A 15,642-nucleotide genomic window follows, 5' to 3' on the forward strand; every position below is an offset into this window, starting at 1 on the left:
ATCCCAAGCAGGCTCTGCACTGGCCGCCAGAGCCTGATGTGGGGCTGGAACCTGAACTGGGAGATCATAACTTGAGCCAAAATCAAGAGTCAAACACTTAACCGACTCAGCCACCCAGGTGCCCCTGCCCTTTTACCTCCGAAAGCTTCAAGGGTGTATTTCCCAAGAACAAGGACACTCTCTTACAGTGCAGGACTTACATAACTCCTGCAGTTAACAAAATCCGGAAACCTAGCATTGATACAATACTGTTATCTAGTCCACACAGCCCATGTTCAAAGGCATTGCGTCGGACCTTTTCATACGTTTCCAGCCAAAGCAGAAAAATCCGGACAAGTTTTTCTGAAAGCTAACATGTATTTACCTTTAAGGATTGTGCTTAACTCCAAAACTGTGCTCCGCCCTGTCGTATTGCTTTTATTGTTTTACTTTGTTTAGGCTTTGTTAGGCACCCTCTTAATGATGGTGACAGCGGAGAGTGGGTTATGTGTTATTTGCTTTTGAGATTCTTACTTGGCAAAATAAGAAGTGGGCGATCCTATGCTACTCCTTCAACTTCTTTTGCAGGGATCCCAAGGTGTGGCTCCCCCAGGGTTAATGGTCCCTGGTTTCAGGTGAGTCAGATCACCAGAGACTTTCCTGAAGCCCAGTTGAGAGCACACAGCTACTTCCAACGCTGGGAGCAGGGCTGGGCTAGGCAGCCACAGGCCCTGTCCCTCCAGGACCACAGGGTCTTTCACCCAGCGGAGTGCATCTTTACCCTTTCTGTGGCTCTCCAGCATCTGTTTGGGGCATCCCCTACCTTGCGAGTCTCACGTGGAGGCTGAGCCCTCCTCCCACCCCAGAAACCAGACCTCACTCTCCCAGCGTCCTTTGCAGCTGCACTGCAGGCATGTGAACTGGCTCAGACAATCAGATACACCTTCGCATGAACTCTGAGTCTCAAGCAGGTGACACAGAGCAAGCAGAGATGGGATGTATCTGACAGAATTGGGGACAGCAGCGGCAGCAGGAAGAGTTTTGGGGGCAGTGGAACCTCAAAGCCCGCTACCTTATGGTTCTCCCTGGTCTGGCCCGGAGATGTGATTCTTCAGGCTGAGGTTCTGGCTTCTGCAACCTGGGCCTCCCTGGATCCTGCACCTGGCTCTGCAGCCAGCTCAAGGCGTCTGCGAGCTTTCTGTGGCTTGCAATCAGGAGCCCTGACCAGTAAATACAGAGAAGTCAGTACTATGGGAATCGAGAGGCGCTGGGGCCTAGAGTGTGGACACACTGGGACTTGGTGGGCAGCCACGGAAGAATCTAGTTTCCTTATCTGGAATGTGGATGGGACACCCTGTCCAGGTGTTAAGTGGGGCAGCCCAGGCAGGCAGTCCTGTGGGTGAGGGGCAGTAGGGATGTAAGAGCAGAGAGCCTGGAGACTGAGGAAGGGGCGGGGAGGAGGGAGATGAGCTCAGAGAAGGTGGGGGTGCCTTTGTAGGAGAAGGCAGACAAGCCGGATCACATGGTTCCATCCACCCAAAATATTTTTTGACCTTTTTGTATATGCCACACAGTGTATTGGTTAATAAAACAGTCTGGGCATGGGTATTGTTGTCTTATTTTACATACAGAGAAAGGGAACGTATTCAGAAGGATGAAGCAATTTGTACAAGATCAGGAAATCAGAAAGGGACAGGGCCAGAATTTAAATCTGGGCCTAACTCCAGCAGTGATGCTCTCAAGAACCCAAACAGACACTCAGATGAGAGACTAGTGTCTCTGCCTCAATCCCTGAGTTTTTATGTACTTCGCATGAGTACTTTAAGTAAAATGTACTCCCCGTAAGCACTCTGGCTGAGTCATAGAATCCGGGGGCCTGGCTCACTTTATAAATACCAATCCTCCCCTCCTCTTCCCCCACCAGGAAAAAGTTCAGGTCCAAACAAATGGGCTTCAGCACTCGTGCTTGGTTGATTGCCTATCCATTCGCCCTTCTCTCACTACCCCTTCCCGCAGCACCCACTGAGCCCGGGTTTGTCCCAAGTGTTTGTCCTTCTTCTGGACTCTGGGTTAGTGCTGTGGCAGTATTCATGGAAATATCCCCGTTGCTTGGGGATATGGGGGATATTCAGGGATGGGATGTGGCTCAATTCTGACCAATGAGCAGTAAGGGACAGTCTCCTAGGAGCTTCAGGGAAAAATTTTCCTTGATCTTAAAATGGGACACAGGATGAGGTGTTTCCTGGTTTTTGTTTTTGTTTTTGTTTGGTCTTGTTTTTTCTTTTTTCTTTTTGTTTTTCTTTTGCTGTTATGGACATCATTGTGTGACAATTGATGACTGGGGTGGTGGCAGCCATCTTGTGACCATGAGGAGAGCTAGCCAAGGACAAGGCAATATGATGAGAATGACAGAGGGGAAGGAAAAGAGGAAATAGCCTGAGTCCTTGATGATGATGTTGAGCTGCAGGATTAATCTCTGCTGAAGCTATCCTTCCTCTGGACTTTTTGTTCTGTGAGATAATACACTTATTGTCTAAGCCAACTGACTAGAAATTCTCCGTTTCTGGCCACTGGAAACATCTTTACTGGTGCATGAACCACGGGATCAAAAGAATAAACACCTGACATGATAATCTGATATACTGATAGCTGACAACAGGGACAGCAGCCATGGGTTAAATGAGGAAAATCTGATTCCTTGACCAAGGGAGGCCCTAAATTTTTATTTCTCTGCTGGTTCTGAGGCCCTGCACTCTGCATCTTGTCCAGGCATGTGGAAGGACTTCTATCAGAGGAGAGGTCTACTTTCCAGCTGAACTTCTGACTCCCATTTCCTGTAGGGTCAGCAGAGGAAAGCAGTTTTATTTACTGAATCAGGATGGAAAACAGATGTCCAAGCACCCCACTGGGCCCAGGCTCACCCCGGACAGAGGCTGGGCCTGTTCTCCGTCCTGACCTACCCACCAACCTCCTGTTCCCCAGATCGAGTCCAGATGTGGCTTCTTCCAAGCTCTAATAATAATTTTGATTTGTTGCAGCTAAGTAACCTTTGCCCCCAGCTCAACCCGAAACTCTCCAAGGAGAAAAATGGGAGTTATACTATGAAACATTTGTGAGGAAGCCTGGGCAGGGCACAGAGGAATGTGCACTTGAGTAGCAGACCAGTGTGGGTTCAACCACAGCCTGGTCTCACACTAACAGAGTGGTCTCAACCATTGTATCAGTCAACAGCTGCTGTGAAACAAGCCACCACAAAACTCAGTGTCTTAAAACAGTAACTATTTAGGGCTGCCTGGATGGCTCAGTTGGTTAAGCATCCGACTTTGGCTCAGGTCATGATCTCGCGGTTTGTGAGTTCGAGGCCCGCATCAGGCTCTGTGATGACAGCTCAGAGCCTGCAGCCTGCTTCAGATTCTGTGTCTCCATCTCTCTCTCTCTGCCCCCCCACTCACGTTCTCTCTCAAAACTAAATACATATTAAAAACAGTTTTTTTAAGCCAGTAACTTTATTTGCTCACATTCTAAAATTTGAGCAGGGCTTGGCGGGACAGCTCATTTGTTCTCTATATAGTGTTGTATTTTGGAAGTGAGGTTGAGGTTGATGGGACAGTGGAACGTGGGTGGTGGAGACCCATAGAGTATGCGTTTCCACCCTGTTCTTTGCTTCCCTGTCCCCCTATAGATCCTTTTTATTTTAGTCCTTCCTTACTCATCAGCAAGCTGAAGGTAGATAATGTTGGCAGAATGTGTGCCCAGAAGAGAAGCTCTTCCCATGAGCAGCCTGACCGCCGAAAATCCGTGATTGCTGAAAATGGTTAGCTGTTTGCTTGACCCAGAAAACCCCATGAAAATCACATACGTCAACAGAGTCAAATCTTCGTGTTCCCTTTAAGGACACCCGAGAAACTTCCCAGGCCATCCTGGATATGCATATGTGGAAAGCCATCAATGATATGAAAGATGTCACTTTGCAGAAGCAGTGTGTGCTGTTCTGTGGTTATGGTGGTGGGGCCGGCAGGCATGCTCACGCCAAACAGTGGGGCTGGATGTGGGGTCAGTGGCCCCAAAAAGAGTACTAGATTTTTGCTGCACGTGCTTAAAAATGCAAAGTGCAGGGGGCTCTGGGTGACTCAGTCAGTTGGGTGTTCGACTTTGGCTTAGGTCACGACCTCACAGTTCGTGGGCTCGAGCCCCATGTCGGGCTCTGTGCTGACAGCTCGGAGCCTGGAGCCTGCTTCGGATTCTGTGTCTCCCTCTCTCTCTCAAAAATAAATAAACAGTAAAAAAATTTAAAAAAAACATTTTTTTTTAACATTTATTTATTTTTGAGACAGAGAGAGACAGAGCATGAATGGGGGAGGGCCAGAGAGAGGGAGACACAGAATCTGAAACAGTCTCCAGGCTCTGAGCTGTCAGCACGGAGCCTGACGCGGGGCTCGAACTCACAGACTGCAAGATCATGACCTGAGTCGAAGTCGGACGCTTAACCGACTGAGCTACCCAGGCGCCCCCCCCAAAATTTTTTTTTTTAATGCCAAGTGTAATACTGACTTTAAGGGCTTAGATGTAGATTTTCTGGTCATTTAGCATATCTGGGTGAAGACAGCTACCGAACTTGCAGAGCTCATGGCCAGGTAAACCCCTACATGAGTTCTCCTTGCCACATTGACATGATGCTTACTGAAAATGAGCAGATTATTCCCAAACCAGAAGAGGAGGTTGCACAGAAGAAAAAACTATCCTAGAAGAAACTGAAGAAGTGACAATAATGGCTGCAAATAAATTCAGCATAAAATAAATGCAAATAAAAGTAATGACACTTAAAAAAATAAAGCTGAGTTAGTTTTGTGCAGTATTTTGTTCAGTGTTTCCACTGTTCTGGTAACAATGAAATACATATGCATACATGAGCTGTAGAATATGAATCGCATAATTTTGGTGATTCTGCATTTGAGTTAAATACTCTTACATTCTCATTTAAAACTGACATTTAATAATGTAAGGTTGAATAGTAAAATTCATACTGATATTTAAAATTTTTAATTTTTTCTTAGAACAACATTGAGTAACAAATAAAAAAACCCCATGATGACTTAAAGAGAGATTATGGAAGAGAGGAGAGCTTTATACTTTAGTATCTTTAATGGCATTTTTAAAAAACTTTTTCAACAAGGAGGCCCACACTTTCATTTTGTCTGGATTCTGCCAATGTAGCTGGCCCAGGGACCAGGTCTCTTAAGGCACAGGTCAAAACTCACACAGCATCACTCTGGTCACAGAATGGATTGGCCAAAGCCAGTCACAAGGCCAGTGCAGAGTCAAAGGGGTGGGTGGTGGAGGGAAATAGAGTCCAAGTTTTTTGTTTGTTTGTTCGTTCGTTCGTTTAATTTAAGTAATCTCCCAGCACGGGGCTTGAACGCACAACCCTGAGTCGCATGTTCTACCAACTGAGGCACCCTAGGTGTCCCTAGATTCTAAGTCTTTTTTTTTTTTTAAGTTTTTATTTATTTTGAGAGAGATAGCAGGAGCGAGTGCTAGCAGGGGAAGGGCAGAGAGAGAGAGGGAGAAAGAGAATCACAAGCAGTCTCCTTGCTGTTGGCGTAGAGTTCGACGCAGGTCTGGATCTCACAAACTGAGAGATCATGACCTGAGCCTAGATCAACAGTCAAATGCTTAACAGACTAAGCCACTCAGGCACTCCTAGATTCCAAGTCTTGAAGGGAGTATTTGATACAGAGATGAGAGGAATTGTCAGTGGCCATCTTTAAGGGCAATATTCAACAACCACTGGCCAAAATCTTTTTCCTCCTCAGGCTTCTCATCTGTAATATGGGAATATTTCCATTTCCTTCCCAGGGTCATTAGAGAATAAAGGAATATTGTGGTTGCCAGTCCTCAGAACATGGCCACTAGCTCATTCAGGATTGGTTGCTTGCCTTTAATCTTGCTTTATAAATGCTTACCTCCTTGCTATCTCATTCTTTCCATTCATGCATTTAGTGTCTCTTGAGTCCTACAACCCAGGTGTTGCCGTAGGTACAGAGAATAAAGCAGACAAAAGTCCCTGTCCCCATGGAGTTTACGTTTTGATAAGAGAGACAGACAAAAGATATGCTCAAATACATGGCATTTTGGGTGGTGATAGATGTTAAGAAAAAGCAGGAGAGGGGGATAGAGAGTACTGAGGGGGATAGACAGTACTGGGGGGGGATAGAGAGTACTGAGGGGGGATAGAGAGTACTGAGGGGGGTAGAGAGTACTGGGGGGATAGAGAGTACTGAGGGGGTAGAGAGTACTGAGGGGGTAGAGAGTGCTGAGGGGGATAGACAGTACTGGGGGGATAGACAGTACTGGGGGGGTAGAGAGTACTGAGGGGAGATAGAGAGTACTGGGGGAGATAGATAGTACTGAAGGGGGATAGACAGTACTGAGGGGGGTAGAGAGTACTGGGGGGATAGACAGTACTGGGGAGATAGACAGTACTGGGGGGGATAGAGAGTACTGACGGGGGTAGAGAGTACTGAGGGGGGTAGAGAGTACTGGGGGGATAGACAGTACTGGGGGGATAGAGAGTACTGACGGGGGGTAGAGAGTACTGAGGGGGATAGACAGTACTGGGGGGGATAGAGAGTACTCAGGGGGGTAGAAAGTACTGAGGGGGATAGACAGTACTGGGGGGGATAGACAGTACTGGGGGGGATAGACAGTACTGAGGGGGGTAGAGAGTACTGAGGGGAGATAGAGAGTACTGAGGGGGATAGATAGTACTGAGGGGGGATAGACAGTACTGAGGGGGGTAGAGAGTACTGAGGGGAGATAAGGAGTACTGAGGGGGATAGATAATACTGAGGGGGGGATAGACAGTACTGAGGGGGGTAGAGAGTACTGGGGGAATAGACAGTACTGGGGGAATAGACAGTACTGGGGGGGATAGAGATTACTGAGGGGGGTAGAGAGTACTGAGGGGGATAGACAGTACTGGGGGGGATAGAGAGTACTGAGGGGGGTAGACAGTACTGAGGGGGGTAGAGAGTACTGAGGGGAGATAGAGAGTACTGGGGGGGATAGATAGTACTGAGGGGGGATAGACAGTACTGGGGGGATAAAGAGTACTGGGGGGGATAGATAGTACTGGGGGGGATAGACAGTACTGGGGGGATAGAGAGTACTGGGGGGGATAGAGAGTACTGGGGGGGATAGAGAGTACTGAGGGGGGTAGACAGTACTGGGGGGATAGACAGTACTGGGGGGGATAGACAGTACTAGGGGGGATAGACAGTACTGAGGGGGAGGGGGCTGCACCCTGAAGCCAGATCATCCAGGTAAATCCTGAAGGCGGAACCATGAGGATATTCCAGGGAGAGGGAGGGGCTCTGAGAGGGGATGGCTGGGGTGTTTGCAGAACAGTCAGGGGCCTAAGGTGGCAGGAGCGGAGAGCCACAGGAGACAGAGGGCAGCTCCTCATGGGCCGTTGTGAGGGTGTTGCCTTACTGTGGAGGAGATAAAAATGTAGGGGCAGGTTTGGAGGAGGTTGCAGTGGGGATCGAGGAAGGGGGAGGGAGGCCAGCAGGATGGTGGCTTGGCCAGGGTGGTCATGGGGGAGGTGGGAGAAATGACCAGATTCTGAATAGTTTCTTGGAGGTCAGCATATGATTCACTGTCAACTCTCAACAAATCAATCTGGTATAGAAAGCAGACATCCTCAAATTCTCATTTTATAGAGAAGAAAATCTTCTGAGTGACTAGCACAGTGTCAGGGGCAGGCAGGAAGGCTGTGGGATCCGTCTGAGGCTGACTATAATGGGCTGTGTGTGGTCTACACGTGGGTGTGTCTACAACGTGCCTTTGCTGGGTGTCTTATTTGTCCCCTCATCTCCATCTGTGACCCACTGCCACCTTCCATCCTCTGTTCTCCCTATATCTTTAATTTTTTTTAATATTTATTTATTTTTCAGAGATAGAGACAGAGCATGAGCAGGGAAGGGTCGGAGAGAGAGGGAGACACAGAATCCGAAGCAGGTTCCAGGTTCCGAGCTGTCAGCACAGAGCCTGATGCGGGGCTCGAACTCTTGAACCACGAGATCATGACCTGAGCCAAAGTCGGACGCTCAACCGACTGAGCCACCCAGGTGCCCCACCCTATATCTTTTTATAAAACGCTTATCGGAAGAGAGAGAGAATGCACGGGTGCACAAGCAGGGGAGGGCAGCGAGGGAGGGAGGGAGGGAAATAGAGAATCCCAAGCAGGCCCTGTGCTGAGCTCCGACCTGGGGTTGGATCTCACCACCGTGAAATCATGGTCTGAGTGGAAGCCAAGAGTCGGACACTTCGCTGACCAAGCCACCCAGGCGGCCCTGCTTATGTCTTACAGACCCATCCAGACCCATCTTCATCCTCCTCCCAGGCCTGTTTCCAAAGGGCCTAGGTAATTCTGGCGGCCAGGGGAGCCAATCTACGTCTAGGAGAGTGTGTAAATGTGTGTGTGATGCTTGTCAGGTTGGTGTGCCTTAGATGAGCGTGAATGTCCCCAGGGCACGCCCCTAGTGTCTGAGTGTCACTTTGGCTGTGTGAGGGTGTGTGTGCATGCTCCCGACTGTGAGAATCCACACGTGTGGGAGCTTAACGGTCTAAGCGTGTGTGAGCGCGTGATGTGTGCATGTGTGTGCAAACACGTGAGCGCATGGAAGTGTTCTCTCTCCCCTCTGCCCATTCAGATTTGCTCCTATCCTAAAAACCCCAGGCCACACCCACCTCTTTTCTGATTCCTGACCTCCCAGTGCCCCATCTGTCAAAACCACACAAGGGCCAGCATCCCATCCTTGGCTGGTGGTCTGGCTGGTTTAGAGGGGATTCCATTTCCTAGTCTGCAGGGCAGGGCGGGCCTGCGTGCACACCCCACCCTAGGTCTATCATGTCTCCTGAGGTCAACGGCCCCTCCTTCTGCCTCCCCTGCAGGTTTCTTTAATGGAGGGAGGGGCCCTGACTTCAGAAGGGTCTGGCCGGCGGGTCTGGTGGCCTCCAACAGCCCAAGGCAGGTGGGGCAGAAGGTAGTTGCACCCTCAGGCTTCCTTCCTCCGTGACAGTGGCCAGCTGACGAGGATGGGAGTCCACACTGCATTGTCTCAGTGAGTTCCCAGGAGCCCATTGCTGGGGCCTTGGGACCCCAGAGCCTTGTCCCCACTTGGGGACCCCTGTGGGTCCCAGGGCAGCTTGGCCCCACTCTTTGCTTCCTTCCTGCACTCTCCCTTTAGGAGCCCCCAAGCCTTGGGCCTCCTCCCAAGCTCTGGCCCCAGAGTATTCACAGGCTTCTTCTGGTCTAAGCCCTTTTCCTTCTCTGTCTCCTTCTTTCTGAGACATTGGTTCCCCAGAAAGCCCTTCAGCCTCTCCTATAGTTACCAGAGGATCCTTTTTCTTTAACTCACTAGAAATGGACCCTTGCTACAAGCAAGGTGAGCAGGTGCCTGGAGGCATGGGGTCACTTCAGTCCATCCCCAGGCCAGCCTGCCCTTCCCTCAGTCCTGGCCAGGCACACTCTAGCCTCAGGGTCTTTGTTCTAGTCTTTTTCTGTCTGGAATGTTCTTCCCCAGACCCTGCTTGGCTCCTCCCTCTCCAAACATTTGTCAACATGTCTTCTCAATGGGGCCTACCTGGTCCACCCAATTTAATACCGTGGCCTGTGTGCACGCACGCACACACACATGCACACCCTCATGCCCTCTGGCCCTCCCAGCACGTATTATCTCCTGGCCCTGCTCTGCCTCCCCGTTTTCTCACTACACCCGTCACCTCCTTACATACAACAGAATTCATCTAGTCTGTCTATCGTGTCTCCCCTACAAGAATGCTGGCCCCATGAAGGCAGGGATCTTTGTGGTATTCCCTTTTATTTCCCAGTGCCCGAAACTGTGTGGAGCCATTTAGCCGCTCCACAGACATTTGTTTTGGTTGCTGGGACGGCTGCTGAGAGAAGAGAGAATCTGTGGGAGAAATGGCTGCTTTTCCCCCAGGCCTATGGTCCCAGTAAGGGCTGGGGAGGGGGGGCTGTCCAGCTCCCTCTACCCCATCTGCCCTGCCGGGGGCACTGGGCCAGGGAGCCACCCCCCCCCCCCCCCCGACAATACTGGCCCCATGCGTGCATGCTGGCACACACCTGTGCACCCGGCATCTGCAGCCCCACCACCCACCACCCGCTGACGTGGCTGTGGTTTCGAGGCCCCAGAGGTGCAGATTAGAGACAGAGTGTCCTGTTTTCTGCCGCTGAAGCAGCAGGTGGGGGCGGGGGACAGGCTCGCCTGCAAACAAGCACATGCAGAGGTCCCTTCTCCTCCCCTTCTTGCACACACATGCACACACATGCACACACACACACAGATGGACAGCCAGGTGGCCCAGACTGGCTGCTGTTCGGTGTCAGTACGGGAGCCATGCCTCTGTCTGTACCGGGCCCTGCTGCAGGTGGGGAGAGGGGACAGAGGAAGAGGCTGCAAGTTCCCTTCCCAGCGCCTGAGCTGCCGCCTCAGGGCTTCATGCCCACCCAGCATGGCCACCTAGCCTCACGTGTCAGGTCTTTCCTTTGGGGGAAGCATTGTCCTCTTTTACCTTCTGTCAAAACCACATCCCCATAGGAGGGGGCCAGCATTCAGCCCTCGGTGGGGAGGAGCAGGTCTGCCTCTGTCACTCCTGTGCTCCATGGTGCACTCAGCAGCTGGCCGGACCGCCACGGCTTCCCCCTGGGCCTGTGGGGTCCAGGCCAACCCCCTGGGCCAGTGCCTTCCCTGCTCCAGGAGTCCCCGATTTGAGGGGAGATGAGTGTGGCCTCTGGAAGCAGGCCTCCTCTGAGAATGTCAGCTCTGCATGACCTTAGGCGAGTCACTTCACCTCTCTGTGCCCCAGTTTCTCCCCTGGTAGAGCTGTTGTAAAGACGAAATTGGTTCATGTATGCAAAGTGCTTAGCCCAGCACCTGCTGTGGAAGTTGTCAGTGAATGTTAGCAGTCACTATGATGGTTTCCTGCCTCAGAGCCACGAGGGGCTGAGGAATGGCTTGGGTCAGGGCTCGCGGCCCAGCTCTGGCCTCCCAGACTGAGCCAGCAGCTTCCAGGCCCAGCAGCAGCTCATTGGAGACTCAGAGTGCCAGGCCATACTGGGGAATCCTAACGCAGAAGGTGGGCCAAGGGAGGGGGCTCACACCTCAGCCTGCAGCCATCTGTGGCACAGGAGTCCCCCAGTCTCCCAGCCACGGGTTGGTCCCCCTGTGGCCTTCTGGTTCTCCAAGCCCCCTGGCCTCACAAGGTGCCCCTCAGGCCATCTTCTGCAGTAAGAATGCCCGTCAATCTTGCTGCCAGAGCACCCAGAGTTCCTACTCCTCAGGGCCTCAGGCTCCTCAAGTATGAGAGGGCATAAAAACTCCCACACCACGGGATTAACGTCAGGGGAGGTCATGGATGGAGACTGCGTGGCCTTGGCAGCCAGTCAGGGCCAACTCTTGTTACTGCCTGCACCCCAAGGCTGGCAGGTCCTGCTTGCCGCGCCCGGGCTCCCCGCAGTGTCCAGGAGCCCAGGCTCACGGCAGGCGTCAGGAAGGAGCTGTTGCCCAGGGTGGGCTGGAATGAACCGGGGAGCCCCGGGAGCTGAGAAGGGGGCGTGATGACCGAAGCCTGTGGGTGAACAGTGCTCACCCCAAACAGAGCTTGAATGAAGGAGGAAGGAAGAGAGGACGGGCTGAGCACACCCTGGGCCCCAGAGGAAGTTGAACGCTGGGCCGCGGTGTGACAGTTCAAGGGCCTGTGCACCACAGCTCCTCACCCCACCTCGCCTGCTGACGTCAGTGGGGAGTGCATGACCCTGCCTGCCTCCTCCCCCAGGCCCCAGATCTTTGAGGTGGGGGTCCCAGCCTGGGGGCTCCCACAGCTAAACTCTGCACAACCGGGCACCCAGCAGAGCATTGCGTCTTCAGGTCGACTTTGCCCTGTCCAGGCTCCTTTAGTAAAAGGCAACCAGTTAACAGCACCTCTTCACTCACCCGCACCACCTCACATCCCCCAGGTGTGCCCTAGAAGATATCTATTAAGCATCTATTGTATACAAGGTGGTTTCACCTCCATGAGTTCATTTAATCCTTCACAATACCCTGAGGTGAATATTCTATGGGTAAGGAAAATAGCTCAGAGAGGCTAAGTAACCTGCCTGAGGTCACACAGCTTGTAGGTGACAGAGCTGGCCTCCCAACTCAGGCTCCTATAGGTGAGTGAATTCGTGCTGGAGGAGCCCTTGGAGAGCCAGTACAACTAGGCCTCTGGTTTGCCAAGGAGGAAATGGATACCCAGTGCTGAGAAGCCAGTGCCCTAGGCTGTGCCCCGGGCTCCTGGCAGAACCAGATAGGATTAGCAAACTTTCTTTTGGCATTAGATGCCTGGCAGGAGGGGCTCTGCCATGAAGCCTTCTTCCTTCACTGCCTTCAGGTCTCCACTTAGAGGCCACCACCTTAGAGAAAAGTCTGGACAGTCCTAGCTGAAGGAGGGCCTTATCATCCTCCACCTCTTAGCCTGGCTTTATTCTTTGCAGCACCTACAGTCATCTGCAGTTCTATGCATCACATTATTTATTTATTACCCCCCACCCCACCCCAATTAGAATGTGAGCTCCATGAGCTCAGGGAGCATCTACCTTGTTTCCTTGGATAGAACAGTGCCTGGCACAAATTCAACATTTTTTGTGTGGAATGAATGAAAGAATGAATGAAGTCAGATGGTAAAGGAAGAGTCTTAATGCTTTATGGGGGACAGTTTAGTGTAAAGATGAACTTACTAAGGGCAAACCAAATAGATAATTCTAGGTGGGGGAGGGGAGTGAGAAGTAACTTAGGAAAGAGAAGGGGCAGGGCCAGCATGCGCAGACATGAGGTCTGGCACATAGACTGTAAAGTAAATGGTGTCCCCTCCAGTTGTTCAGCTCTCAACTTGGACGACAATACAAGGTGACTCTGGGGATGGGAAGAACACAACAGTTTTGGCCCCTTCAGCAGACCGGAGGGGGTGAGGGAGCGAGGAGTCGAGGCAGCTCGACAGGTGCCTGCAGCAGGAGGAACAGGCTGTACCCACCATGAGGACGCCACGTGGTCGCGGTTAGCAGTTTGCCATCCGGTGGCATGGTCTCCACAGACGGTCGTCCAACCAGGGGGGAGCAAGCGTTCTGCTGTTAGCAATCTCTAGTACCTGGAGCACCCCTGTGGGATGCGGGTGGGGAAATCACCCAGACATACCCCACAAACACACACCAAACGCTGTGGACAGAGATTATCACCACAGCAGGAGGGATGGCTGTTTCCTGAGCCAGCAGGGAGCTCTGAAGGCGGAGGACACTGTGTTCTGAGACCTCTCCACTGAGCGGAGGACTCGGTGAGGAACCCGTCCCGGCCCCCTTCTTCCTCCTTAGTCCTACAGGCTGGGCACAACAACAATCACCCTGTGCTTGTGGGGCCCATCTTCGATGAGTCACCTTGCCCACGGCGAGCCTTGCGGGGTGATGTTATCGGCTCCTCTGCTTGCTTAATTCCCTGGTTGACATCACCGTTGCCTGGTCTTCCCCTTCTCGGCACTGCAAGCCTGAAGGCTGGCATATCCTGGAAGAGAAGGCGGTAGAGGTCATTTGCCAAGAAGCTACCAGGGCAAGTAAATTGGGACCCTCAGTCACTTGGCCATTAGCACCAAGGTGCTTGGCCTAGTTTCTTGCTTTGCTGGACAGAGGTCTTGGTTTACTTCCCGGGAAATGCTATCTGGAGCCTGTGTCTTTGGGGCGTGGTCCCCAAGGCCAGCCCTCTGCTGCCTCAGGCATCTGCTTCCAAGTTCTCTCTCTTGCAGGCCTATCTGTGATGGGCCCAGGATTTCCCAGGCCCAGACTGGGCTGCCTGCTGGCCTTCTGCCCGCCTTTCTGTCCAGCCACTGTGCCCAAGACCCAGCTCCCTCAGAGGCCCCGGCTCCTTCCTTGCTGGTCTCCTGCCCCCACTCCTGAGCAGCCTCCTGGGAGCCTAAGCCTGTCCTCCTCTGCCACAGCCTAGCATTCCCTCTGGCCTCCCCTGACCTTGTCACCCTTCTCAGTGCTGCCCCGTGGTCAGTGGCACATGGAAGGTGCCATGGAGTCGGCAGAGCAGTGGCAGGGGTGGCCACACACACGTGGCCAGGTGGGATGAGAAGGGAAGGGTTCAGTCCTCTTCCCACACCGTCCTACTCTGGCCCCTCCCTGCCATCTGAGCTGGACAGCAGAGGGGTGAGGTGGAGAGGTGCAGAAGGGGCTCCACTCAGGCCACTGGGGCGGGACCTCAGTCCTCGATGGGAGGCTGGCCAAGCTTGGCAAGTGAGGGAGGCAGTGAGGGGAAGTGGGTGGGGCTGGGCAGGGAGCAGAGCCAACCCTTTGAACTGCCCAGGCAGCATCCTCTGTGGCCCCAGGAGACAGAGCCTCAAATGTCACTGCCAGAGGCCAGGGAAGGGGGAGGGGGAGGTTGCTCAACACCAGCCACTTTTATACTAATTATGTGACCAAATGAATTGTTCTTAGAAGGAAAAAGAAAAAACAAACAAAAAAACCTCAAAACCCACCACTGAGGTCATTCCTATTACCCCCAGCAGCCAATGAGCAGATCCTGAGAACAGATAGCATACCTGGGCCAGGGCTAGCTCTCCCCCACTCACCCTGTGGCCAGAAAGAGCCATCAGTCAGCCTGGCCACTCTGCACCCAAACCCTGGCTGCCTCGGCATCCTGGAATGTCGTAGAATGCTGTTCCAAGTAAGAAGGGGGTGAGCCTAGAGAGAGGCCTGGAGGAGCAAGCCTGGGCTCAGCCCCACACACCCTAATCTCTTTGGGCCTCTGTTTCCCCACCTGTCAGATGGAGGAAACCACTGAGGAGTCAATGAGATAATAACTGTGAAAGTGCTGAGCGGTGTTCATTAGCCAGTGAAGAGGCCGGGGTCCTGCAGAGAAGGGAACAGGGAGTCAGGAAGAGCTTCAGAGAAAAGGACACACCTCGGTGATTTAAGAACGTTAAATCAGGTGACTCCTGCTCTCGACTCTTTTCGGTCCCCTTTCAGCCCTGACTTGTGTTCTTATTCGCTCTCGGGGGGGTGTACACCTTGAGATGACGGGCACCAGTGTTGAACTTAGCCTGTGGTCTGCTCAGACCCCTGGATCCCTTTTCAAGTTCGAGGACGCAGCGTCCTCAGTTTAGTCTAGTGGGTGGGTGTTCTGTTGTAGTACTTTCCTCCTAGGCCACAAACCAAGCTCAAATTCTAGTCAACCCTGACTGCTTTCCTTAGTTGGAGAGTAGAGCCTGATTCTGGCTGTAGTTTGAGCACTTATCCCTCTTTAATCCTGAGCCCAAAGCTCACCTCCACTTACAAAGCCCACACACACATCAAACTCATTTACCCCAGACTGAACTTGTCTTCCTTGCAGTGGCCTCTTCCGCTGCTAGATCTTAGTTCATGGTAAGACTCCCCATCATGCAAGCCAGAGGCTGAGTCATCCTTGACCACCACCTTCTGTCCATCACATCTGATTAGCCGTCTCATCTAGTGGATTCTAACACTTCGGTATCTTGAGTTTTCATCCTTCCCCTCTCCCCTGCCCCCATTCTGTAAGAGTTGAGATACCCATCTCTTTCCTTAAGAAC

General features: G+C 52.2%; 1 long non-coding RNA gene across 1 annotated transcript; it reads right to left on the reverse strand.

Annotated features, from left to right (window-relative positions):
* Window positions 1-8,465: 8,465 nt before the first annotated feature.
* Window positions 8,466-14,310, reverse strand: LOC132662174 (uncharacterized). Its single transcript, XR_009602541.3, has 2 exons — window positions 14,057-14,310; window positions 8,466-13,598 (listed from the first exon to the last, which is right to left on the reverse strand). It is a non-coding gene; the product is annotated as an uncharacterized LOC132662174 (long non-coding RNA).
* Between the last annotated feature and the right edge of the window lie 1,332 nt (window positions 14,311-15,642).

This window comes from Panthera onca, chromosome A3 (genome assembly GCF_046562875.1).
Source record: "Panthera onca isolate mPanOnc1 chromosome A3, mPanOnc1 haplotype 2, whole genome shotgun sequence".
NCBI lineage: Eukaryota > Metazoa > Chordata > Mammalia > Carnivora > Felidae > Panthera > Panthera onca.